The 18,378-nt window shown below is 52.3% G+C and overlaps 60 non-coding genes across 60 annotated transcripts; all 60 read left to right on the top strand.

Annotated features, from left to right (window-relative positions):
• The first annotated feature begins 61 nt into the window (after window positions 1-61).
• LOC128716490 (5S ribosomal RNA) lies at window positions 62-180 on the top strand. The gene has a single exon (XR_008409978.1). It is a non-coding gene; the product is annotated as a 5S ribosomal RNA (ribosomal RNA).
• Window positions 181-368: 188 nt separating this feature from the next.
• LOC128716489 (5S ribosomal RNA) lies at window positions 369-487 on the top strand. Its single transcript, XR_008409977.1, has one exon. It is a non-coding gene; the product is annotated as a 5S ribosomal RNA (ribosomal RNA).
• A 188-nt stretch (window positions 488-675) lies between these two features.
• On the top strand, window positions 676-794 carry LOC128716488 (5S ribosomal RNA). The gene has a single exon (XR_008409976.1). It is a non-coding gene; the product is annotated as a 5S ribosomal RNA (ribosomal RNA).
• A 188-nt stretch (window positions 795-982) lies between these two features.
• On the top strand, window positions 983-1,101 carry LOC128716487 (5S ribosomal RNA). Its single transcript, XR_008409975.1, has one exon. It is a non-coding gene; the product is annotated as a 5S ribosomal RNA (ribosomal RNA).
• Window positions 1,102-1,289: 188 nt separating this feature from the next.
• Window positions 1,290-1,408, top strand: LOC128716486 (5S ribosomal RNA). The gene has a single exon (XR_008409974.1). It is a non-coding gene; the product is annotated as a 5S ribosomal RNA (ribosomal RNA).
• Window positions 1,409-1,596: 188 nt separating this feature from the next.
• Window positions 1,597-1,715, top strand: LOC128716485 (5S ribosomal RNA). The gene has a single exon (XR_008409973.1). It is a non-coding gene; the product is annotated as a 5S ribosomal RNA (ribosomal RNA).
• Window positions 1,716-1,903: 188 nt separating this feature from the next.
• Window positions 1,904-2,022, top strand: LOC128716483 (5S ribosomal RNA). The gene has a single exon (XR_008409971.1). It is a non-coding gene; the product is annotated as a 5S ribosomal RNA (ribosomal RNA).
• A 188-nt stretch (window positions 2,023-2,210) lies between these two features.
• LOC128716482 (5S ribosomal RNA) lies at window positions 2,211-2,329 on the top strand. Its single transcript, XR_008409970.1, has one exon. It is a non-coding gene; the product is annotated as a 5S ribosomal RNA (ribosomal RNA).
• A 187-nt stretch (window positions 2,330-2,516) lies between these two features.
• LOC128716481 (5S ribosomal RNA) lies at window positions 2,517-2,635 on the top strand. Its single transcript, XR_008409969.1, has one exon. It is a non-coding gene; the product is annotated as a 5S ribosomal RNA (ribosomal RNA).
• A 188-nt stretch (window positions 2,636-2,823) lies between these two features.
• Window positions 2,824-2,942, top strand: LOC128716480 (5S ribosomal RNA). Its single transcript, XR_008409968.1, has one exon. It is a non-coding gene; the product is annotated as a 5S ribosomal RNA (ribosomal RNA).
• Window positions 2,943-3,130: 188 nt separating this feature from the next.
• LOC128716478 (5S ribosomal RNA) lies at window positions 3,131-3,249 on the top strand. Its single transcript, XR_008409967.1, has one exon. It is a non-coding gene; the product is annotated as a 5S ribosomal RNA (ribosomal RNA).
• A 188-nt stretch (window positions 3,250-3,437) lies between these two features.
• Window positions 3,438-3,556, top strand: LOC128716477 (5S ribosomal RNA). The gene has a single exon (XR_008409966.1). It is a non-coding gene; the product is annotated as a 5S ribosomal RNA (ribosomal RNA).
• A 188-nt stretch (window positions 3,557-3,744) lies between these two features.
• On the top strand, window positions 3,745-3,863 carry LOC128716476 (5S ribosomal RNA). The gene has a single exon (XR_008409965.1). It is a non-coding gene; the product is annotated as a 5S ribosomal RNA (ribosomal RNA).
• Window positions 3,864-4,051: 188 nt separating this feature from the next.
• LOC128716475 (5S ribosomal RNA) lies at window positions 4,052-4,170 on the top strand. The gene has a single exon (XR_008409964.1). It is a non-coding gene; the product is annotated as a 5S ribosomal RNA (ribosomal RNA).
• A 188-nt stretch (window positions 4,171-4,358) lies between these two features.
• Window positions 4,359-4,477, top strand: LOC128716474 (5S ribosomal RNA). Its single transcript, XR_008409963.1, has one exon. It is a non-coding gene; the product is annotated as a 5S ribosomal RNA (ribosomal RNA).
• A 187-nt stretch (window positions 4,478-4,664) lies between these two features.
• On the top strand, window positions 4,665-4,783 carry LOC128716473 (5S ribosomal RNA). The gene has a single exon (XR_008409962.1). It is a non-coding gene; the product is annotated as a 5S ribosomal RNA (ribosomal RNA).
• Window positions 4,784-4,971: 188 nt separating this feature from the next.
• On the top strand, window positions 4,972-5,090 carry LOC128716547 (5S ribosomal RNA). Its single transcript, XR_008410031.1, has one exon. It is a non-coding gene; the product is annotated as a 5S ribosomal RNA (ribosomal RNA).
• Window positions 5,091-5,278: 188 nt separating this feature from the next.
• On the top strand, window positions 5,279-5,397 carry LOC128716471 (5S ribosomal RNA). Its single transcript, XR_008409960.1, has one exon. It is a non-coding gene; the product is annotated as a 5S ribosomal RNA (ribosomal RNA).
• A 188-nt stretch (window positions 5,398-5,585) lies between these two features.
• Window positions 5,586-5,704, top strand: LOC128716470 (5S ribosomal RNA). The gene has a single exon (XR_008409959.1). It is a non-coding gene; the product is annotated as a 5S ribosomal RNA (ribosomal RNA).
• A 188-nt stretch (window positions 5,705-5,892) lies between these two features.
• LOC128716469 (5S ribosomal RNA) lies at window positions 5,893-6,011 on the top strand. Its single transcript, XR_008409958.1, has one exon. It is a non-coding gene; the product is annotated as a 5S ribosomal RNA (ribosomal RNA).
• A 188-nt stretch (window positions 6,012-6,199) lies between these two features.
• LOC128716468 (5S ribosomal RNA) lies at window positions 6,200-6,318 on the top strand. Its single transcript, XR_008409957.1, has one exon. It is a non-coding gene; the product is annotated as a 5S ribosomal RNA (ribosomal RNA).
• A 188-nt stretch (window positions 6,319-6,506) lies between these two features.
• Window positions 6,507-6,625, top strand: LOC128716467 (5S ribosomal RNA). Its single transcript, XR_008409956.1, has one exon. It is a non-coding gene; the product is annotated as a 5S ribosomal RNA (ribosomal RNA).
• A 188-nt stretch (window positions 6,626-6,813) lies between these two features.
• On the top strand, window positions 6,814-6,932 carry LOC128716466 (5S ribosomal RNA). The gene has a single exon (XR_008409955.1). It is a non-coding gene; the product is annotated as a 5S ribosomal RNA (ribosomal RNA).
• A 188-nt stretch (window positions 6,933-7,120) lies between these two features.
• Window positions 7,121-7,239, top strand: LOC128716465 (5S ribosomal RNA). The gene has a single exon (XR_008409954.1). It is a non-coding gene; the product is annotated as a 5S ribosomal RNA (ribosomal RNA).
• Window positions 7,240-7,428: 189 nt separating this feature from the next.
• Window positions 7,429-7,547, top strand: LOC128716464 (5S ribosomal RNA). Its single transcript, XR_008409953.1, has one exon. It is a non-coding gene; the product is annotated as a 5S ribosomal RNA (ribosomal RNA).
• Window positions 7,548-7,735: 188 nt separating this feature from the next.
• Window positions 7,736-7,854, top strand: LOC128716462 (5S ribosomal RNA). The gene has a single exon (XR_008409952.1). It is a non-coding gene; the product is annotated as a 5S ribosomal RNA (ribosomal RNA).
• A 189-nt stretch (window positions 7,855-8,043) lies between these two features.
• On the top strand, window positions 8,044-8,162 carry LOC128716461 (5S ribosomal RNA). The gene has a single exon (XR_008409951.1). It is a non-coding gene; the product is annotated as a 5S ribosomal RNA (ribosomal RNA).
• Window positions 8,163-8,350: 188 nt separating this feature from the next.
• LOC128716459 (5S ribosomal RNA) lies at window positions 8,351-8,469 on the top strand. The gene has a single exon (XR_008409949.1). It is a non-coding gene; the product is annotated as a 5S ribosomal RNA (ribosomal RNA).
• Window positions 8,470-8,658: 189 nt separating this feature from the next.
• On the top strand, window positions 8,659-8,777 carry LOC128716458 (5S ribosomal RNA). The gene has a single exon (XR_008409948.1). It is a non-coding gene; the product is annotated as a 5S ribosomal RNA (ribosomal RNA).
• A 188-nt stretch (window positions 8,778-8,965) lies between these two features.
• On the top strand, window positions 8,966-9,084 carry LOC128716457 (5S ribosomal RNA). Its single transcript, XR_008409947.1, has one exon. It is a non-coding gene; the product is annotated as a 5S ribosomal RNA (ribosomal RNA).
• Window positions 9,085-9,273: 189 nt separating this feature from the next.
• LOC128716456 (5S ribosomal RNA) lies at window positions 9,274-9,392 on the top strand. Its single transcript, XR_008409946.1, has one exon. It is a non-coding gene; the product is annotated as a 5S ribosomal RNA (ribosomal RNA).
• Window positions 9,393-9,581: 189 nt separating this feature from the next.
• On the top strand, window positions 9,582-9,700 carry LOC128716455 (5S ribosomal RNA). Its single transcript, XR_008409945.1, has one exon. It is a non-coding gene; the product is annotated as a 5S ribosomal RNA (ribosomal RNA).
• Window positions 9,701-9,889: 189 nt separating this feature from the next.
• Window positions 9,890-10,008, top strand: LOC128716454 (5S ribosomal RNA). The gene has a single exon (XR_008409944.1). It is a non-coding gene; the product is annotated as a 5S ribosomal RNA (ribosomal RNA).
• A 188-nt stretch (window positions 10,009-10,196) lies between these two features.
• LOC128716453 (5S ribosomal RNA) lies at window positions 10,197-10,315 on the top strand. The gene has a single exon (XR_008409943.1). It is a non-coding gene; the product is annotated as a 5S ribosomal RNA (ribosomal RNA).
• Window positions 10,316-10,502: 187 nt separating this feature from the next.
• On the top strand, window positions 10,503-10,621 carry LOC128716452 (5S ribosomal RNA). The gene has a single exon (XR_008409942.1). It is a non-coding gene; the product is annotated as a 5S ribosomal RNA (ribosomal RNA).
• Window positions 10,622-10,807: 186 nt separating this feature from the next.
• On the top strand, window positions 10,808-10,926 carry LOC128716451 (5S ribosomal RNA). The gene has a single exon (XR_008409941.1). It is a non-coding gene; the product is annotated as a 5S ribosomal RNA (ribosomal RNA).
• Window positions 10,927-11,114: 188 nt separating this feature from the next.
• On the top strand, window positions 11,115-11,233 carry LOC128716450 (5S ribosomal RNA). The gene has a single exon (XR_008409940.1). It is a non-coding gene; the product is annotated as a 5S ribosomal RNA (ribosomal RNA).
• A 188-nt stretch (window positions 11,234-11,421) lies between these two features.
• On the top strand, window positions 11,422-11,540 carry LOC128716448 (5S ribosomal RNA). The gene has a single exon (XR_008409938.1). It is a non-coding gene; the product is annotated as a 5S ribosomal RNA (ribosomal RNA).
• Window positions 11,541-11,726: 186 nt separating this feature from the next.
• Window positions 11,727-11,845, top strand: LOC128716446 (5S ribosomal RNA). Its single transcript, XR_008409937.1, has one exon. It is a non-coding gene; the product is annotated as a 5S ribosomal RNA (ribosomal RNA).
• Window positions 11,846-12,033: 188 nt separating this feature from the next.
• LOC128716445 (5S ribosomal RNA) lies at window positions 12,034-12,152 on the top strand. The gene has a single exon (XR_008409936.1). It is a non-coding gene; the product is annotated as a 5S ribosomal RNA (ribosomal RNA).
• A 187-nt stretch (window positions 12,153-12,339) lies between these two features.
• LOC128716444 (5S ribosomal RNA) lies at window positions 12,340-12,458 on the top strand. Its single transcript, XR_008409935.1, has one exon. It is a non-coding gene; the product is annotated as a 5S ribosomal RNA (ribosomal RNA).
• A 188-nt stretch (window positions 12,459-12,646) lies between these two features.
• On the top strand, window positions 12,647-12,765 carry LOC128716443 (5S ribosomal RNA). Its single transcript, XR_008409934.1, has one exon. It is a non-coding gene; the product is annotated as a 5S ribosomal RNA (ribosomal RNA).
• A 187-nt stretch (window positions 12,766-12,952) lies between these two features.
• Window positions 12,953-13,071, top strand: LOC128716442 (5S ribosomal RNA). Its single transcript, XR_008409933.1, has one exon. It is a non-coding gene; the product is annotated as a 5S ribosomal RNA (ribosomal RNA).
• A 187-nt stretch (window positions 13,072-13,258) lies between these two features.
• On the top strand, window positions 13,259-13,377 carry LOC128716441 (5S ribosomal RNA). The gene has a single exon (XR_008409932.1). It is a non-coding gene; the product is annotated as a 5S ribosomal RNA (ribosomal RNA).
• Window positions 13,378-13,564: 187 nt separating this feature from the next.
• Window positions 13,565-13,683, top strand: LOC128716440 (5S ribosomal RNA). The gene has a single exon (XR_008409931.1). It is a non-coding gene; the product is annotated as a 5S ribosomal RNA (ribosomal RNA).
• A 185-nt stretch (window positions 13,684-13,868) lies between these two features.
• LOC128716439 (5S ribosomal RNA) lies at window positions 13,869-13,987 on the top strand. Its single transcript, XR_008409930.1, has one exon. It is a non-coding gene; the product is annotated as a 5S ribosomal RNA (ribosomal RNA).
• Window positions 13,988-14,175: 188 nt separating this feature from the next.
• LOC128716438 (5S ribosomal RNA) lies at window positions 14,176-14,294 on the top strand. The gene has a single exon (XR_008409929.1). It is a non-coding gene; the product is annotated as a 5S ribosomal RNA (ribosomal RNA).
• Window positions 14,295-14,484: 190 nt separating this feature from the next.
• LOC128716436 (5S ribosomal RNA) lies at window positions 14,485-14,603 on the top strand. Its single transcript, XR_008409927.1, has one exon. It is a non-coding gene; the product is annotated as a 5S ribosomal RNA (ribosomal RNA).
• A 185-nt stretch (window positions 14,604-14,788) lies between these two features.
• Window positions 14,789-14,907, top strand: LOC128716435 (5S ribosomal RNA). The gene has a single exon (XR_008409926.1). It is a non-coding gene; the product is annotated as a 5S ribosomal RNA (ribosomal RNA).
• Window positions 14,908-15,095: 188 nt separating this feature from the next.
• LOC128716434 (5S ribosomal RNA) lies at window positions 15,096-15,214 on the top strand. Its single transcript, XR_008409925.1, has one exon. It is a non-coding gene; the product is annotated as a 5S ribosomal RNA (ribosomal RNA).
• Window positions 15,215-15,401: 187 nt separating this feature from the next.
• On the top strand, window positions 15,402-15,520 carry LOC128716433 (5S ribosomal RNA). Its single transcript, XR_008409924.1, has one exon. It is a non-coding gene; the product is annotated as a 5S ribosomal RNA (ribosomal RNA).
• Window positions 15,521-15,708: 188 nt separating this feature from the next.
• Window positions 15,709-15,827, top strand: LOC128716432 (5S ribosomal RNA). Its single transcript, XR_008409923.1, has one exon. It is a non-coding gene; the product is annotated as a 5S ribosomal RNA (ribosomal RNA).
• Window positions 15,828-16,015: 188 nt separating this feature from the next.
• On the top strand, window positions 16,016-16,134 carry LOC128716430 (5S ribosomal RNA). The gene has a single exon (XR_008409922.1). It is a non-coding gene; the product is annotated as a 5S ribosomal RNA (ribosomal RNA).
• A 188-nt stretch (window positions 16,135-16,322) lies between these two features.
• On the top strand, window positions 16,323-16,441 carry LOC128716429 (5S ribosomal RNA). Its single transcript, XR_008409921.1, has one exon. It is a non-coding gene; the product is annotated as a 5S ribosomal RNA (ribosomal RNA).
• Window positions 16,442-16,628: 187 nt separating this feature from the next.
• On the top strand, window positions 16,629-16,747 carry LOC128716428 (5S ribosomal RNA). Its single transcript, XR_008409920.1, has one exon. It is a non-coding gene; the product is annotated as a 5S ribosomal RNA (ribosomal RNA).
• A 188-nt stretch (window positions 16,748-16,935) lies between these two features.
• LOC128716427 (5S ribosomal RNA) lies at window positions 16,936-17,054 on the top strand. Its single transcript, XR_008409919.1, has one exon. It is a non-coding gene; the product is annotated as a 5S ribosomal RNA (ribosomal RNA).
• A 188-nt stretch (window positions 17,055-17,242) lies between these two features.
• LOC128716426 (5S ribosomal RNA) lies at window positions 17,243-17,361 on the top strand. The gene has a single exon (XR_008409918.1). It is a non-coding gene; the product is annotated as a 5S ribosomal RNA (ribosomal RNA).
• Window positions 17,362-17,548: 187 nt separating this feature from the next.
• LOC128716424 (5S ribosomal RNA) lies at window positions 17,549-17,667 on the top strand. The gene has a single exon (XR_008409916.1). It is a non-coding gene; the product is annotated as a 5S ribosomal RNA (ribosomal RNA).
• A 188-nt stretch (window positions 17,668-17,855) lies between these two features.
• LOC128716423 (5S ribosomal RNA) lies at window positions 17,856-17,974 on the top strand. The gene has a single exon (XR_008409915.1). It is a non-coding gene; the product is annotated as a 5S ribosomal RNA (ribosomal RNA).
• Window positions 17,975-18,161: 187 nt separating this feature from the next.
• LOC128716422 (5S ribosomal RNA) lies at window positions 18,162-18,280 on the top strand. The gene has a single exon (XR_008409914.1). It is a non-coding gene; the product is annotated as a 5S ribosomal RNA (ribosomal RNA).
• The last annotated feature ends 98 nt before the right edge of the window (window positions 18,281-18,378 follow it).

Here is an 18,378-nt window from a genome sequence, read left to right as displayed (position 1 = left end):
TTCTTGGGTGGACACTGAAGACGACGGTGGTTCTTGATGCGTGCGAGCGTCGGCGATGCTTGTCAACGACCATACCATGTTGAACACACCGGTTCTCGTCCGATCACCGAAGTTAAGCAACATCGGGCATGGCTAGTACTTAGGTGGGTGACCACTTGGGAAAACCATGTGTCGTTGGCATCTTCCCCTTTTTTATGCTTTTTCCCGGTCCGGAGGAGGCTTGACTGCGGTGGTTCGTAGTCTTGTTCTATTTTTAGACCAAAGGGGTGGATGGAGTAGGTGGGGGAAGAAGAGCGAAAAGTCCTTTTTCTTGGATGGACGCTGAAGACGACGGTGGTTCTTGATGCGTGCGAGCGTCGGCGATGCTTGTCAACGACCATACCATGTTGAACACACCGGTTCTCGTCCGATCACCGAAGTTAAGCAACATCGGGCATGGCTAGTACTTAGGTGGGTGACCACTTGGGAAAACCATGTGTCGTTGGCATCTTCCCCTTTTTTATGCTTTTTCCCGGTCCGGAGGAGGCTTCACTTCGGTGGTGCGTAGTCTTGTTCTATTTTTAGACCTAAAGGGTGGCTGGAGTAGGTGGGGGAAGAAGAGCGAAAAGTCCTTTTTCTTGGGTGGACGCTGAAGAGGACGGTGGTTCTTGATGCGTGCGAGCGTCGGCGATGCTTGTCAACGACCATACCATGTTGAACACACCGGTTCTCGTCCGATCACCGAAGTTAAGCAACATCGGGCATGGCTAGTACTTAGGTGGGTGACCACTTGGGAAAACCATGTGTCGTTGGCATCTTCCCCTTTTTTATGCTTTTTCCCGGTCCGGAGGAGGCTTGACTGCGGTGGTTCGTAGTCTTGTTCTATTTTTAGACCAAAGGGGTGGCTGGAGTAGGTGGGGGAAGAAGAGCGAAAAGTCCTTTTTCTTGGATGGACGCTGAAGACGACGGTGGTTCTTGATGCGTGCGAGCGTCGGCGATGCTTGTCAACGACCATACCATGTTGAACACACCGGTTCTCGTCCGATCACCGAAGTTAAGCAACATCGGGCATGGCTAGTACTTAGGTGGGTGACCACTTGGGAAAACCATGTGTCGTTGGCATCTTCCCCTTTTTTATGCTTTTTCCCGGTCCGGAGGAGGCTTCACTTCGGTGGTGCGTAGTCTTGTTCTATTTTTAGACCTAAAGGGTGGCTGGAGTAGGTGGGGGAAGAAGAGCGAAAAGTCCTTTTTCTTGGGTGGACGCTGAAGACGACGGTGGTTCTTGATGCGTGCGGGCGTCGGCGATGCTTGTCAACGACCATACCATGTTGAACACACCGGTTCTCGTCCGATCACCGAAGTTAAGCAACATCGGGCATGGCTAGTACTTAGGTGGGTGACCACTTGGGAAAACCATGTGTCGTTGGCATCTTCCCCTTTTTTATGCTTTTTCCCGGTCCGGAGGAGGCTTGACTTCGGTGGTGCGTAGTCTTGTTCTATTTTTAGACCTAAGGGGTGGCTGGAGTAGGTGGGGGAAGAAGAGCGGAGAATCTTTTTTCTTGGATGGACGCTGAAGACGACGGTGGTTCTTGATGCGTGCGAGCGTCGGCGATGCTTGTCAACGACCATACCATGTTGAACACACCGGTTCTCGTCCGATCACCGAAGTTAAGCAACATCGGGCATGGCTAGTACTTAGGTGGGTGACCACTTGGGAAAACCATGTGTCGTTGGCATCTTCCCCTTTTTTATGCTTTTTCCCGGTCCGGAGGAGGCTTCACTTCGGTGGTGCGTAGTCTTGTTCTATTTTTAGACCTAAGGGGTGGATGGAGTAGGTGGGGGAAGAAGAGCGGAGAATCTTTTTTCTTGGGTGGACGCTGAAGACGACGGTGGTTCTTGATGCGTGCGAGCGTCGGCGATGCTTGTCAACGACCATACCATGTTGAACACACCGGTTCTCGTCCGATCACCGAAGTTAAGCAACATCGGGCATGGCTAGTACTTAGGTGGGTGACCACTTGGGAAAACCATGTGTCGTTGGCACCTCCCCTTTTTTATGCTTTTTCCCGGTCCGGAGGAGGCTTGACTGCGGTGGTGCGTAGTCTTGTTCTATTTTTAGACCTAAGGGGTGGCTGGAGTAGGTGGGGGGAGAAGAGCGGAAAAGTCCTTTTTCTTGGGTGGACGCTGAAGACGACGGTGGTTCTTGATGCGTGCGAGCGTCGGCGATGCTTGTCAACGACCATACCATGTTGAACACACCGGTTCTCGTCCGATCACCGAAGTTAAGCAACATCGGGCATGGCTAGTACTTAGGTGGGTGACCACTTGGGAAAACCATGTGTCGTTGGCACCTCCCCTTTTTTATGCTTTTTCCCGGTCCGGAGGAGGCTTGACTGCGGTGGTGCGTAGTCTTGTTCTATTTTTAGACCTAAGGGGTGGATGGGGTAGGTGGGGGAAGAAGAGCGGAAAGTCCTTTTTCTTGGGTGGACACTGAAGACGACGGTGGTTCTTGATGCGTGCGAGCGTCGGCGATGCTTGTCAACGACCATACCATGTTGAACACACCGGTTCTCGTCCGATCACCGAAGTTAAGCAACATCGGGCATGGCTAGTACTTAGGTGGGTGACCACTTGGGAAAACCATGTGTCGTTGGCATCTTCCCCTTTTTTATGCTTTTTCCCGGTCCGGAGGAGGCTTGACTGCGGTGGTGCGAAGTCTTGTTCTATTTTTAGACCTAAGGGGTGGATGGGGTAGGTGGGGGAAGAAGAGCGAAAAGTCCTTTTTCTTGGGTGGACACTGAAGACGACGGTGGTTCTTGATGCGTGCGAGCGTCGGCGATGCTTGTCAACGACCATACCATGTTGAACACACCGGTTCTCGTCCGATCACCGAAGTTAAGCAACATCGGGCATGGCTAGTACTTAGGTGGGTGACCACTTGGGAAAACCATGTGTCGTTGGCATCTTCCCCTTTTTTATGCTTTTTCCCGGCCCGGTGGAGGCTTGACTTCGGTGGTGCGTAGTCTTGTTCTATTTTTAGACCTAAGGGGTGGATGGAGTAGGTGGGGGAAGAAGAGCGAAAAGTCCTTTTTCTTGGGTGGACGCTGAAGAGGACGGTGGTTCTTGATGCGTGCGAGCGTCGGCGATGCTTGTCAACGACCATACCATGTTGAACACACCGGTTCTCGTCCGATCACCGAAGTTAAGCAACATCGGGCATGGCTAGTACTTAGGTGGGTGACCACTTGGGAAAACCATGTGTCGTTGGCATCTTCCCCTTTTTTATGCTTTTTCCCGGTCCGGAGGAGGCTTGACTGCGGTGGTGCGAAGTCTTGTTCTATTTTTAGACCTAAGGGGTGGATGGGGTAGGTGGGGGAAGAAGAGCGAAAAGTCCTTTTTCTTGGGTGGACGCTGAAGAGGACGGTGGTTCTTGATGCGTGCGAGCGTCGGCGATGCTTGTCAACGACCATACCATGTTGAACACACCGGTTCTCGTCCGATCACCGAAGTTAAGCAACATCGGGCATGGCTAGTACTTAGGTGGGTGACCACTTGGGAAAACCATGTGTCGTTGGCATCTTCCCCTTTTTTATGCTTTTTCCCGGTCCGGTGGAGGCTTGACTTCGGTGGTGCGTAGTCTTGTTCTATTTTTAGACCTAAGGGGTGGATGGAGTAGGTGGGGGAAGAAGAGCGGAGAATCTTTTTTCTTGGGTGGACGCTGAAGACGACGGTGGTTCTTGATGCGTGCGAGCGTCGGCGATGCTTGTCAACGACCATACCATGTTGAACACACCGGTTCTCGTCCGATCACCGAAGTTAAGCAACATCGGGCATGGCTAGTACTTAGGTGGGTGACCACTTGGGAAAACCATGTGTCGTTGGCATCTTCCCCTTTTTTATGCTTTTTCCCGGCCCGGTGGAGGCTTGACTTCGGTGGTGCGTAGTCTTGTTCTATTTTTAGACCTAAGGGGTGGCTGGAGTAGGTGGGGGAAGAAGAGCGAAAAGTCCTTTTTCTTGGGTGGACGCTGAAGAGGACGGTGGTTCTTGATGCGTGCGAGCGTCGGCGATGCTTGTCAACGACCATACCATGTTGAACACACCGGTTCTCGTCCGATCACCGAAGTTAAGCAACATCGGGCATGGCTAGTACTTAGGTGGGTGACCACTTGGGAAAACCATGTGTCGTTGGCATCTTCCCCTTTTTTATGCTTTTTCCCGGTCCGGAGGAGGCTTGACTGCGGTGGTGCGAAGTCTTGTTCTATTTTTAGACCTAAGGGGTGGATGGGGTAGGTGGGGGAAGAAGAGCGAAAAGTCCTTTTTCTTGGGTGGACACTGAAGACGACGGTGGTTCTTGATGCGTGCGAGCGTCGGCGATGCTTGTCAACGACCATACCATGTTGAACACACCGGTTCTCGTCCGATCACCGAAGTTAAGCAACATCGGGCATGGCTAGTACTTAGGTGGGTGACCACTTGGGAAAACCATGTGTCGTTGGCACCTCCCCTTTTTTATGCTTTTTCCCGGTCCGGAGGAGGCTTGACTGCGGTGGTGCGTAGTCTTGTTCTATTTTTAGACCTAAGGGGTGGATGGGGTAGGTGGGGGAAGAAGAGCGAAAAGTCCTTTTTCTTGGGTGGACGCTGAAGACGACGGTGGTTCTTGATGCGTGCGAGCGTCGGCGATGCTTGTCAACGACCATACCATGTTGAACACACCGGTTCTCGTCCGATCACCGAAGTTAAGCAACATCGGGCATGGCTAGTACTTAGGTGGGTGACCACTTGGGAAAACCATGTGTCGTTGGCATCTTCCCCTTTTTTATGCTTTTTCCCGGTCCGGAGGAGGCTTGACTGCGGTGGTGCGTAGTCTTGTTCTATTTTTAGACCTAAGGGGTGGCTGGAGTAGGTGGGGGAAGAAGAGCTTAGAATCTTTTTTCTTGGCTGGACACTGAAGACGACGGTGGTTCTTGATGCGTGCGAGCGTCGGCGATGCTTGTCAACGACCATACCATGTTGAACACACCGGTTGTCGTCCGATCACCGAAGTTAAGCAACATCGGGCATGGTTAGTACTTAGGTGGGTGACCACTTGGGAAAACCATGTGTCGTTGGCATCTTCCCCTTTTTTATGCTTTTTCCCGGTCCGGAGGAGGCTTGACTTCGGTGGTGCGTAGTCTTGTTCTATTTTTAGACCTAAGGGGTGGCTGGAGTAGGTGGGGGAAGAAGAGCGAAAAGTCCTTTTTCTTGGGTGGACGCTGAAGACGACGGTGGTTCTTGTTGCGTGCGAGCGTCGGCGATGCTTGTCAACGACCATACCATGTTGAACACACCGGTTCTCGTCCGATCACCGAAGTTAAGCAACATCGGGCATGGCTAGTACTTAGGTGGGTGACCACTTGGGAAAACCATGTGTCGTTGGCATCTTCCCCTTTTTTATGCTTTTTCCCGGTCCGGAGGAGGCTTGACTGCGGTGGTGCGTAGTCTTGTTCTATTTTTAGACCTAAGGGGTGGCTGGAGTAGGTGGGGGAAGAAGAGCGAAAAGTCCTTTTTCTTGGGTGGACACTGAAGACGACGGTGGTTCTTGTTGCGTGCGAGCGTCGGCGATGCTTGTCAACGACCATACCATGTTGAACACACCGGTTCTCGTCCGATCACCGAAGTTAAGCAACATCGGGCATGGCTAGTACTTAGGTGGGTGACCACTTGGGAAAACCATGTGTCGTTGGCATCTTCCCCTTTTTTATGCTTTTTCCCGGTCCGGAGGAGGCTTCACTTCGGTGGTGCGTAGTCTTGTTCTATTTTTAGACCTAAGGGGTGGATGGAGTAGGTGGGGGAAGGAGAGCGGAGAATCTTTTTTCTTGGATGGACGCTGAAGACGACGGTGGTTCTTGATGCGTGCGGGCGTCGGCGATGCTTGTCAACGACCATACCATGTTGAACACACCGGTTCTCGTCCGATCACCGAAGTTAAGCAACATCGGGCATGGCTAGTACTTAGGTGGGTGACCACTTGGGAAAACCATGTGTCGTTGGCATCTTCCCCTTTTTTATGCTTGTTCCCGGTCCGGAGGAGGCTTCACTTCGGTGGTGCGTAGTCTTGTTCTATTTTTAGACCTAAGGGGTGGATGGAGTAGGTGGGGGAAGGAGAGCGGAGAATCTTTTTTCTTGGATGGACGCTGAAGACGACGGTGGTTCTTGATGCGTGCGGGCGTCGGCGATGCTTGTCAACGACCATACCATGTTGAACACACCGGTTCTCGTCCGATCACCGAAGTTAAGCAACATCGGGCATGGCTAGTACTTAGGTGGGTGACCACTTGGGAAAACCATGTGTCGTTGGCATCTTCCCCTTTTTTATGCTTGTTCCCGGTCCGGAGGAGGCTTGACTGCGGTGGTGCGTAGTCTTGTTCTATTTTTAGACCTAAGGGGTGGCTGGAGTAGGTGGGGGAAGAAGAGCGAAAAGTCCTTTTTCTTGGATGGACGCTGAAGACGACGGTGGTTCTTGATGCGTGCGAGCGTCGGCGATGCTTGTCAACGACCATACCATGTTGAACACACCGGTTCTCGTCCGATCACCGAAGTTAAGCAACATCGGGCATGGCTAGTACTTAGGTGGGTGACCACTTGGGAAAACCATGTGTCGTTGGCATCTTCCCCTTTTTTATGCTTTTTCCCGGTCCGGCGGAGGCTTGACTGCGGTGGTGCGTAGTCTTGTTCTATTTTTAGACCTAAGGGGTGGCTGAAGTAGGTGGGGGAAGAAGAGCGAAAAGTCCTTTTTCTTGGGTGGACGCTGAAGACGACGGTGGTTCTTGTTGCGTGCGAGCGTCGGCGATGCTTGTCAACGACCATACCATGTTGAACACACCGGTTCTCGTCCGATCACCGAAGTTAAGCAACATCGGGCATGGCTAGTACTTAGGTGGGTGACCACTTGGGAAAACCATGTGTCGTTGGCATCTTCCCCTTTTTTATGCTTTTTCCCGGTCCGGCGGAGGCTTGACTGCGGTGGTGCGTAGTCTTGTTCTATTTTTAGACCTAAGGGGTGGCTGAAGTAGGTGGGGGAAGAAGAGCGAAAAGTCCTTTTTCTTGGGTGGACGCTGAAGACGACGGTGGTTCTTGTTGCGTGCGAGCGTCGGCGATGCTTGTCAACGACCATACCATGTTGAACACACCGGTTCTCGTCCGATCACCGAAGTTAAGCAACATCGGGCATGGCTAGTACTTAGGTGGGTGACCACTTGGGAAAACCATGTGTCGTTGGCATCTTCCCCTTTTTTATGCTTTTTCCCGGTCCGGAGGAGGCTTGACTTCGGTGGTGCGTAGTCTTGTTCTATTTTTAGACCTAATGGGGTGGCTGGAGTAGGTGGGCGAAGAAGAGCGAAAAGTCCTTTTTCTTGGGTGGACGCTGAAGACGACGGTGGTTCTTGATGCGTGCGAGCGTCGGCGATGCTTGTCAACGACCATACCATGTTGAACACACCGGTTCTCGTCCGATCACCGAAGTTAAGCAACATCGGGCATGGCTAGTACTTAGGTGGGTGACCACTTGGGAAAACCATGTGTCGTTGGCATCTTCCCCTTTTTTATGCTTTTTCCCGGTCCGGAGGAGGCTTGACTTCGGTGGTGCGTAGTCTTGTTCTATTTTTAGACCAAAGGGGTGGCTGGAGTAGGTGGGGGAAGAAGAGCGAAAAGTCCTTTTTCTTGAGTGGACACTGAAGAGGACGGTGGTTCTTGATGCGTGCGAGCGTCGGCGATGCTTGTCAACGACCATACCATGTTGAACACACCGGTTCTCGTCCGATCACCGAAGTTAAGCAACATCGGGCATGGCTAGTACTTAGGTGGGTGACCACTTGGGAAAACCATGTGTCGTTGGCATCTTCCCCTTTTTTTTATGCTTTTTCCCGGTCCGGAGGAGGCTTGACTGCGGTGGTGCGTAGTCTTGTTCTATTTTTAGACCTAAGGGGTGTCGGAGTAGGTGGGGGAAGAAGAGCGAAAAGTCCTTTTTCTTGGGTGGACACTGAAGACGACGGTGGTTCTTGATGCGTGCGAGCGTCGGCGATGCTTGTCAACGACCATACCATGTTGAACACACCGGTTCTCGTCCGATCACCGAAGTTAAGCAACATCGGGCATGGCTAGTACTTAGGTGGGTGACCACTTGGGAAAACCATGTGTCGTTGGCATCTTCCCCTTTTTTATGCTTTTTCCCGGTCCGGAGGAGGCTTGACTGCGGTGGTGCGTAGTCTTGTTCTATTTTTAGACCTAAGGGATGGCTGGAGTAGGTGGGGGAAGAAGAGCGAAAAGTCCTTTTTCTTGGGTGGACGCTGAAGACGACGGTGGTTCTTGATGCGTGCGAGCGTCGGCGATGCTTGTCAACGACCATACCATGTTGAACACACCGGTTCTCGTCCGATCACCGAAGTTAAGCAACATCGGGCATGGCTAGTACTTAGGTGGGTGACCACTTGGGAAAACCATGTGTCGTTGGCATCTTCCCCTTTTTTATGCTTTTTCCCGGTCCGGAGGAGGCTGGACTTCGGTGGTGCGTAGTTTTGTTCTATTTTTAGACCTAATGGGGTGGCTGGAGTAGGTGGGCGAAGAAGAGCGAAAAGTCCTTTTTCTTGTGTGGACGCTGAAGACGACGGTGGTTCTTGATGCGTGCGAGCGTCGGCGATGCTTGTCAACGACCATACCATGTTGAACACACCGGTTCTCGTCCGATCACCGAAGTTAAGCAACATCGGGCATGGCTAGTACTTAGGTGGGTGACCACTTGGGAAAACCATGTGTCGTTGGCATCTTCCCCTTTTTTATGCTTTTTCCCGGTCCGGAGGAGGCTTGACTGCGGTGGTGCGTAGTCTTGTTCTATTTTTAGACCTAAGGGATGGCTGGAGTAGGTGGGGGAAGAAGAGCGAAAAGTCCTTTTTCTTGGGTGGACGCTGAAGACGACGGTGGTTCTTGATGCGTGCGAGCGTCGGCGATGCTTGTCAACGACCATACCATGTTGAACACACCGGTTCTCGTCCGATCACCGAAGTTAAGCAACATCGGGCATGGCTAGTACTTAGGTGGGTGACCACTTGGGAAAACCATGTGTCGTTGGCATCTTCCCCTTTTTTATGCTTTTTCCCGGTCCGGAGGAGGCTTGACTTCGGTGGTGCGTAGTCTTGTTCTATTTTTAGACCTAATGGGGTGGCTGGAGTAGGTGGGCGAAGAAGAGCGAAAAGTCCTTTTTCTTGGATGGACGCTGAAGAGGACGGTGGTTCTTGATGCGTGCGAGCGTCGGCGATGCTTGTCAACGACCATACCATGTTGAACACACCGGTTCTCGTCCGATCACCGAAGTTAAGCAACATCGGGCATGGCTAGTACTTAGGTGGGTGACCACTTGGGAAAACCATGTGTCGTTGGCATCTTCCCCTTTTTTATGCTTTTTCCCGGTCCGGAGGAGGCTTGACTTCGGTGGTGCGTAGTCTTGTTCTATTTTTAGACCTAATGGGGTGGCTGGAGTAGGTGGGCGAAGAAGAGCGAAAAGTCCTTTTTCTTGGGTGGACGCTGAAGACGACGGTGGTTCTTGATGCGTGCGAGCGTCGGCGATGCTTGTCAACGACCATACCATGTTGAACACACCGGTTCTCGTCCGATCACCGAAGTTAAGCAACATCGGGCATGGCTAGTACTTAGGTGGGTGACCACTTGGGAAAACCATGTGTCGTTGGCATCTTCCCCTTTTTTATGCTTTTTCCCGGTCCGGAGGAGGCTTGACTGCGGTGGTGCGTAGTCTTGTTCTATTTTTAGACCTAATGGGGTGGCTGGAGTAGGTGGGCGAAGAAGAGCGGAGAATCCTTTTTCTTGGGTGGACACTGAAGACGACGGTGGTTCTTGATGCGTGCGAGCGTCGGCGATGCTTGTCAACGACCATACCATGTTGAACACACCGGTTCTCGTCCGATCACCGAAGTTAAGCAACATCGGGCATGGCTAGTACTTAGGTGGGTGACCACTTGGGAAAACCATGTGTCGTTGGCATCTTCCCCTTTTTTATGCTTTTTCCCGGTCCGGAGGAGGCTTGACTGCGGTGGTGCGTAGTCTTGTTCTATTTTTAGACCTAAGGGGTGGGTGGAGTAGGTGGGGGAAGAAGAGCGAAAAGTCCTTTTTCTTGGGTGGACGCTGAAGACGACGGTGGTTCTTGATGCGTGCGAGCGTCGGCGATGCTTGTCAACGACCATACCATGTTGAACACACCGGTTCTCGTCCGATCACCGAAGTTAAGCAACATCGGGCATGGCTAGTACTTAGGTGGGTGACCACTTGGGAAAACCATGTGTCGTTGGCACCTCCCCTTTTTTATGCTTTTTCCCGGTCCGGAGGAGGCTTGACTGCGGTGGTGCGAAGTCTTGTTCTATTTTTAGACCTAAGGGGTGGGTGGAGTAGGTGGGGGAAGAAGAGCGAAAAGTCCTTTTTCTTGGGTGGACGCTGAAGACGACGGTGGTTCTTGATGCGTGCGAGCGTCGGCGATGCTTGTCAACGACCATACCATGTTGAACACACCGGTTCTCGTCCGATCACCGAAGTTAAGCAACATCGGGCATGGCTAGTACTTAGGTGGGTGACCACTTGGGAAAACCATGTGTCGTTGGCACCTCCCCTTTTTTATGCTTTTTCCCGGTCCGGAGGAGGCTGGACTGCGGTGGTGCGTAGTCTTGTTCTATTTTTAGACCTAAGGGGGGCTGGAGTAGGTGGGGGAAGAAGAGCGAAAAGTCCTTTTTCTTGGGAGGACACTGAAGACGACGGTGGTTCTTGATGCGTGCGAGCGTCGGCGATGCTTGTCAACGACCATACCATGTTGAACACACCGGTTCTCGTCCGATCACCGAAGTTAAGCAACATCGGGCATGGCTAGTACTTAGGTGGGTGACCACTTGGGAAAACCATGTGTCGTTGGCATCTCCCCCCTTTTTATGCTTTTTCCCGGTCCAGAGGAGGCTTGACTGCGGTGGTGCGTAGTCTTGTTCTATTTTTAGACCTAAGGGATGGCTGGAGTAGGTGGGGGAAGAAGAGCGGAGAATCCTTTTTCTTGGGTGGACACTGAAGACGACGGTGGTTCGTGATGCGTGCGAGCGTCGGCGATGCTTGTCAACGACCATACCATGTTGAACACACCGGTTCTCGTCCGATCACCGAAGTTAAGCAACATCGGGCATGGCTAGTACTTAGGTGGGTGACCACTTGGGAAAACCATGTGTCGTTGGCATCTTCCCCTTTTTTATGCTTTTTCCCGGTCCGGAGGAGGCTTGACTGCGGTGGTGCGTAGTCTTGTTCTATTTTTAGACCTAAGGGGTGGGTGGAGTAGGTGGGGGAAGAAGAGCGAAAAGTCCTTTTTCTTGGGTGGACGCTGAAGACGACGGTGGTTCTTGATGCGTGCGAGCGTCGGCGATGCTTGTCAACGACCATACCATGTTGAACACACCGGTTCTCGTCCGATCACCGAAGTTAAGCAACATCGGGCATGGCTAGTACTTAGGTGGGTGACCACTTGGGAAAACCATGTGTCGTTGGCACCTCCCCTTTTTTATGCTTTTTCCCGGTCCGGAGGAGGCTGGACTGCGGTGGTGCGTAGTCTTGTTCTATTTTTAGACCTAAGGGGGGCTGGAGTAGGTGGGGGAAGAAGAGCGAAAAGTCCTTTTTCTTGGGAGGACACTGAAGACGACGGTGGTTCGTGATGCGTGCGAGCGTCGGCGATGCTTGTCAACGACCATACCATGTTGAACACACCGGTTCTCGTCCGATCACCGAAGTTAAGCAACATCGGGCATGGCTAGTACTTAGGTGGGTGACCACTTGGGAAAACCATGTGTCGTTGGCATCTTCCCCTTTTTTATGCTTTTTCCCGGTCCAGAGGAGGCTTGACTGCGGTGGTGCGTAGTCTTGTTCTATTTTTAGACCTAAGGGATGGCTGGAGTAGGTGGGGGAAGAAGAGCGGAGAATCCTTTTTCTTGGGTGGACACTGAAGACGACGGTGGTTCTTGATGCGTGTGAGCGTCGGCGATGCTTGTCAACGACCATACCATGTTGAACACACCGGTTCTCGTCCGATCACCGAAGTTAAGCAACATCGGGCATGGCTAGTACTTAGGTGGGTGACCACTTGGGAAAACCATGTGTCGTTGGCACCTCCCCTTTTTTATGCTTTTTCCCGGTCCGGAGGAGGCTGGACTGCGGTGGTGCGTAGTCTTGTTCTATTTTTAGACCTAAGGGGTGGCTGGAGTAGGTGGGGGAAGAAGAGCGAAAAGTCCTTTTTCTTGGGAGGACACTGAAGACAACGGTGGTTCTTGATGCGTGCGAGCGTCGGCGATGCTTGTCAACGACCATACCATGTTGAACACACCGGTTCTCGTCCGATCACCGAAGTTAAGCAACATCGGGCATGGCTAGTACTTAGGTGGGTGACCACTTGGGAAAACCATGTGTCGTTGGCATCTTCCCCTTTTTTATGCTTTTTCCCGGTCCAGAGGAGGCTTGACTGCGGTGGTGCGTAGTCTTGTTCTATTTTTAGACCTAAGGGATGGCTGGAGTAGGTGGGGGAAGAAGAGCGGAGAATCCTTTTTCTTGGGTGGACACTGAAGACGACGGTGGTTCTTGATGCGTGTGAGCGTCGGCGATGCTTGTCAACGACCATACCATGTTGAACACACCGGTTCTCGTCCGATCACCGAAGTTAAGCAACATCGGGCATGGCTAGTACTTAGGTGGGTGACCACTTGGGAAAACCATGTGTCGTTGGCACCTCCCCTTTTTTATGCTTTTTCCCGGTCCGGAGGAGGCTGGACTGCGGTGGTGCGTAGTCTTGTTCTATTTTTAGACCTAAGGGGTGGCTGGAGTAGGTGGGGGAAGAAGAGCGAAAAGTCCTTTTTCTTGGGAGGACACTGAAGACAACGGTGGTTCTTGATGCGTGCGAGCGTCGGCGATGCTTGTCAACGACCATACCATGTTGAACACACCGGTTCTCGTCCGATCACCGAAGTTAAGCAACATCGGGCATGGCTAGTACTTAGGTGGGTGACCACTTGGGAAAACCATGTGTCGTTGGCACCTCCCCTTTTTTATGCTTTTTCCCGGTCCGGAGGAGGCTGGACTGCGGTGGTGCGTAGTCTTGTTCTATTTTTAGACCTAAGGGGTGGCTGGAGTAGGTGGGGGAAGAAGAGCGAAAAGTCCTTTTTCTTGGGTGGACGCTGAAGACGACGGTGGTTCTTGATGCGTGCGAGCGTCGGCGATGCTTGTCAACGACCATACCATGTTGAACACACCGGTTCTCGTCCGATCACCGAAGTTAAGCAACATCGGGCATGGCTAGTACTTAGGTGGGTGACCACTTGGGAAAACCATGTGTCGTTGGCACCTCCCCTTTTTTATGCTTTTTCCCGGTCCGGAGGAGGCTGGACTGCGGTGGTGCGTAGTCTTGTTCTATTTTTAGACCTAAGGGGTGGCTGGAGTAGGTGGGGGAAGAAGAGCGAAAAGTCCTTTTTCTTGGGAGGACACTGAAGACAACGGTGGTTCTTGATGCGTGCGAGCGTCGGCGATGCTTGTCAACGACCATACCATGTTGAACACACCGGTTCTCGTCCGATCACCGAAGTTAAGCAACATCGGGCATGGCTAGTACTTAGGTGGGTGACCACTTGGGAAAACCATGTGTCGTTGGCATCTTCCCCTTTTTTATGCTTTTTCCCGGTCCGGAGGAGGCTTGACTGCGGTGGTGCGTAGTCTTGTTCTATTTTTAGACCTAAGGGGTGGTCGGAGTAGGTGGGGGAAGAGCGGAGAATCCTTTTTCTTGGGTGGACACTGAAGACGACGGTGGTTCGTGATGCGTGCGAGCGTCGGCGATGCTTGTCAACGACCATACCATGTTGAACACACCGGTTCTCGTCCGATCACCGAAGTTAAGCAACATCGGGCATGGCTAGTACTTAGGTGGGTGACCACTTGGGAAAACCATGTGTCGTTGGCATCTTCCCCTTTTTTATGCTTTTTCCCGGTCCAGAGGAGGCTTGACTTCGGTGGTGCGTAGTCTTGTTCTATTTTTAGACCTAAGGGGTGGTCGGAGTAGGTGGTGGAAGAAGAGCGAAAAGTCCTTTTTCTTGGGTGGACACTGAAGACGACGGTGGTTCTTGATGCGTGCGAGCGTCGGCGATGCTTGTCAACGACCATACCATGTTGAACACACCGGTTCTCGTCCGATCACCGAAGTTAAGCAACATCGGGCATGGCTAGTACTTAGGTGGGTGACCACTTGGGAAAACCATGTGTCGTTGGCATTCTTCCCCTTTTTTATGCTTTTTCCCGGTCCGAAAGGAGGCTTGACTTCGGTGGTGCGTAGTCTTGTTCTATTTTTAGACCTGAAGGGTGGCTGGAGTAGGTGGGGGAAGAAGAGCGAAAAGTCCTTTTTCTTGGGTGGACGCTGAAGACGACGGTGGTTCTTGATGCGTGCGAGCGTCGGCGATGCTTGTCAACGACCATACCATGTTGAACACACCGGTTCTCGTCCGATCACCGAAGTTAAGCAACATCGGGCATGGCTAGTACTTAGGTGGGTGACCACTTGGGAAAACCATGTGTCGTTGGCATCTCCCCCCTTTTTATGCTTTTTCCCGGTCCAGAGGAGGCTTGACTTCGGTGGTGCGTAGTCTTGTTCTATTTTTAGACCTAAGGGGTGGTCGGAGTAGGTGGGGGAAGAGCGGAGAATCCTTTTTCTTGGGTGGACACTGAAGACGACGGTGGTTCGTGATGCGTGCGAGCGTCGGCGATGCTTGTCAACGACCATACCATGTTGAACACACCGGTTCTCGTCCGATCACCGAAGTTAAGCAACATCGGGCATGGCTAGTACTTAGGTGGGTGACCACTTGGGAAAACCATGTGTCGTTGGCATCTTCCCCTTTTTTATGCTTTTTCCCGGTCCGGAGGAGGCTTGACTGCGGTGGTGCGTAGTCTTGTTCTATTTTTAGACCTAAGGGGTGGGTGGAGTAGGTGGGGGAAGAAGAGCGAAAAGTCCTTTTTCTTGGGTGGACGCTGAAGACGACGGTGGTTCTTGATGCGTGCGAGCGTCGGCGATGCTTGTCAACGACCATACCATGTTGAACACACCGGTTCTCGTCCGATCACCGAAGTTAAGCAACATCGGGCATGGCTAGTACTTAGGTGGGTGACCACTTGGGAAAACCATGTGTCGTTGGCACCTCCCCTTTTTTATGCTTTTTCCCGGTCCGGAGGAGGCTGGACTGCGGTGGTGCGTAGTCTTGTTCTATTTTTAGACCTAAGGGGTGGCTGGAGTAGGTGGGGGAAGAAGAGCGAAAAGTCCTTTTTCTTGGGAGGACACTGAAGACAACGGTGGTTGTTGATGCGTGCGAGCGTCGGCGATGCTTGTCAACGACCATACCATGTTGAACACACCGGTTCTCGTCCGATCACCGAAGTTAAGCAACATCGGGCATGGCTAGTACTTAGGTGGGTGACCACTTGGGAAAACCATGTGTCGTTGGCATCTTCCCCTTTTTTATGCTTTTTCCCGGTCCGGAGGAGGCTTGACTTCGGTGGTGCGTAGTCTTGTTCTATTTTTAGACCTAAGGGGAGGCTGGAGTAGGTGGGGGAAGAAGAGCGAAAAGTCCTTTTTCTTGGGTGGACGCTGAAGACGACGGTGGTTCTTGATGCGTGCGAGCGTCGGCGATGCTTGTCAACGACCATACCATGTTGAACACACCGGTTCTCGTCCGATCACCGAAGTTAAGCAACATCGGGCATGGCTAGTACTTAGGTGGGTGACCACTTGGGAAAACCATGTGTCGTTGGCATCTTCCCCTTTTTTATGCTTTTTCCCGGTCCGGAGGAGGCTTGACTGCGGTGGTGCGAAGTCTTGTTCTATTTTTAGACCTAAGGGGTGGATGGGGTAGGTGGGGGAAGAAGAGCGAAAAGTCCTTTTTCTTGGGTGGACGCTGAAGACGACGGTGGTTCTTGATGCGTGCGAGCGTCGGCGATGCTTGTCAACGACCATACCATGTTGAACACACCGGTTCTCGTCCGATCACCGAAGTTAAGCAACATCGGGCATGGCTAGTACTTAGGTGGGTGACCACTTGGGAAAACCATGTGTCGTTGGCATCTTCCCCTTTTTTATGCTTTTTCCCGGTCCGGAGGAGGCTTGACTGCGGTGGTGCGAAGTCTTGTTCTATTTTTAGACCTAAGGGGTGGATGGGGTAGGTGGGGGAAGAAGAGCGAAAAGTCCTTTTTCTTGGGTGGACGCTGAAGAGGACGGTGGTTCTTGATGCGTGCGAGCGTCGGCGATGCTTGTCAACGACCATACCATGTTGAACACACCGGTTCTCGTCCGATCACCGAAGTTAAGCAACATCGGGCATGGCTAGTACTTAGGTGGGTGACCACTTGGGAAAACCATGTGTCGTTGGCACCTCCCCTTTTTTATGCTTTTTCCCGGTCCGGAGGAGGCTTGACTGCGGTGGTGCGAAGTCTTGTTCTATTTTTAGACCTAAGGGGTGGCTGGAGTAGGTGGGGGAAGAAGAGCGAAAAGTCCTTTTTCTTGGGTGGACGCTGAAGACGACGGTGGTTCTTGATGCGTGCGAGCGTCGGCGATGCTTGTCAACGACCATACCATGTTGAACACACCGGTTCTCGTCCGATCACCGAAGTTAAGCAACATCGGGCATGGCTAGTACTTAGGTGGGTGACCACTTGGGAAAACCATGTGTCGTTGGCATCTCCCCCCTTTTTATGCTTTTTCCCGGTCCAGAGGAGGCTTGACTGCGGTGGTGCGTAGTCTTGTTCTATTTTTAGACCTAAGGGATGGCTGGAGTAGGTGGGGGAAGAAGAGCGGAGAATCCTTTTTCTTGGGTGGACACTGAAGACGACGGTGGTTCGTGATGCGTGCGAGCGTCGGCGATGCTTGTCAACGACCATACCATGTTGAACACACCGGTTCTCGTCCGATCACCGAAGTTAAGCAACATCGGGCATGGCTAGTACTTAGGTGGGTGACCACTTGGGAAAACCATGTGTCGTTGGCATCTTCCCCTTTTTTATGCTTTTTCCCGGTCCGGAGGAGGCTTGACTGCGGTGGTGCGTAGTCTTGTTCTATTTTTAGACCTAAGGGGTGGGTGGAGTAGGTGGGGGAAGAAGAGCGAAAAGTCCTTTTTCTTGGGTGGACGCTGAAGACGACGGTGGTTCTTGATGCGTGCGAGCGTCGGCGATGCTTGTCAACGACCATACCATGTTGAACACACCGGTTCTCGTCCGATCACCGAAGTTAAGCAACATCGGGCATGGCTAGTACTTAGGTGGGTGACCACTTGGGAAAACCATGTGTCGTTGGCACCTCCCCTTTTTTATGCTTTTTCCCGGTCCGGAGGAGGCTGGACTGCGGTGGTGCGTAGTCTTGTTCTATTTTTAGACCTAAGGGGTGGCTGGAGTAGGTGGGGGAAGAAGAGCGAAAAGTCCTTTTTCTTGGGAGGACACTGAAGACAACGGTGGTTCTTGATGCGTGCGAGCGTCGGCGATGCTTGTCAACGACCATACCATGTTGAACACACCGGTTCTCGTCCGATCACCGAAGTTAAGCAACATCGGGCATGGCTAGTACTTAGGTGGGTGACCACTTGGGAAAACCATGTGTCGTTGGCATCTTCCCCTTTTTTATGCTTTTTCCCGGTCCGGAGGAGGCTTGACTGCGGTGGTGCGTAGTCTTGTTCTATTTTTAGACCTAAGGGGTGGGTGGAGTAGGTGGGGGAAGAAGAGCGAAAAGTCCTTTTTCTTGGGTGGACGCTGAAGACGACGGTGGTTCTTGATGCGTGCGAGCGTCGGCGATGCTTGTCAACGACCATACCATGTTGAACACACCGGTTCTCGTCCGATCACCGAAGTTAAGCAACATCGGGCATGGCTAGTACTTAGGTGGGTGACCACTTGGGAAAACCATGTGTCGTTGGCACCTCCCCTTTTTTATGCTTTTTCCCGGTCCGGAGGAGGCTGGACTGCGGTGGTGCGTAGTCTTGTTCTATTTTTAGACCTAAGGGGTGGCTGGAGTAGGTGGGGGAAGAAGAGCGAAAAGTCCTTTTTCTTGGGAGGACACTGAAGACAACGGTGGTTCTTGATGCGTGCGAGCGTCGGCGATGCTTGTCAACGACCATACCATGTTGAACACACCGGTTCTCGTCCGATCACCGAAGTTAAGCAACATCGGGCATGGCTAGTACTTAGGTGGGTGACCACTTGGGAAAACCATGTGTCGTTGGCACCTCCCCTTTTTTATGCTTTTTCCCGGTCCGGAGGAGGCTGGACTGCGGTGGTGCGTAGTCTTGTTCTATTTTTAGACCTAAGGGGTGGCTGGAGTAG

The sequence above is a fragment of the Anopheles marshallii genome, chromosome 3 (assembly GCF_943734725.1).
Source record: "Anopheles marshallii chromosome 3, idAnoMarsDA_429_01, whole genome shotgun sequence".
NCBI classification, from domain to species: domain Eukaryota; kingdom Metazoa; phylum Arthropoda; class Insecta; order Diptera; family Culicidae; genus Anopheles; species Anopheles marshallii.
Note: the sequence above shows the minus strand (reverse complement) of the source record. Positions and strands in the feature narration are given on the sequence as shown.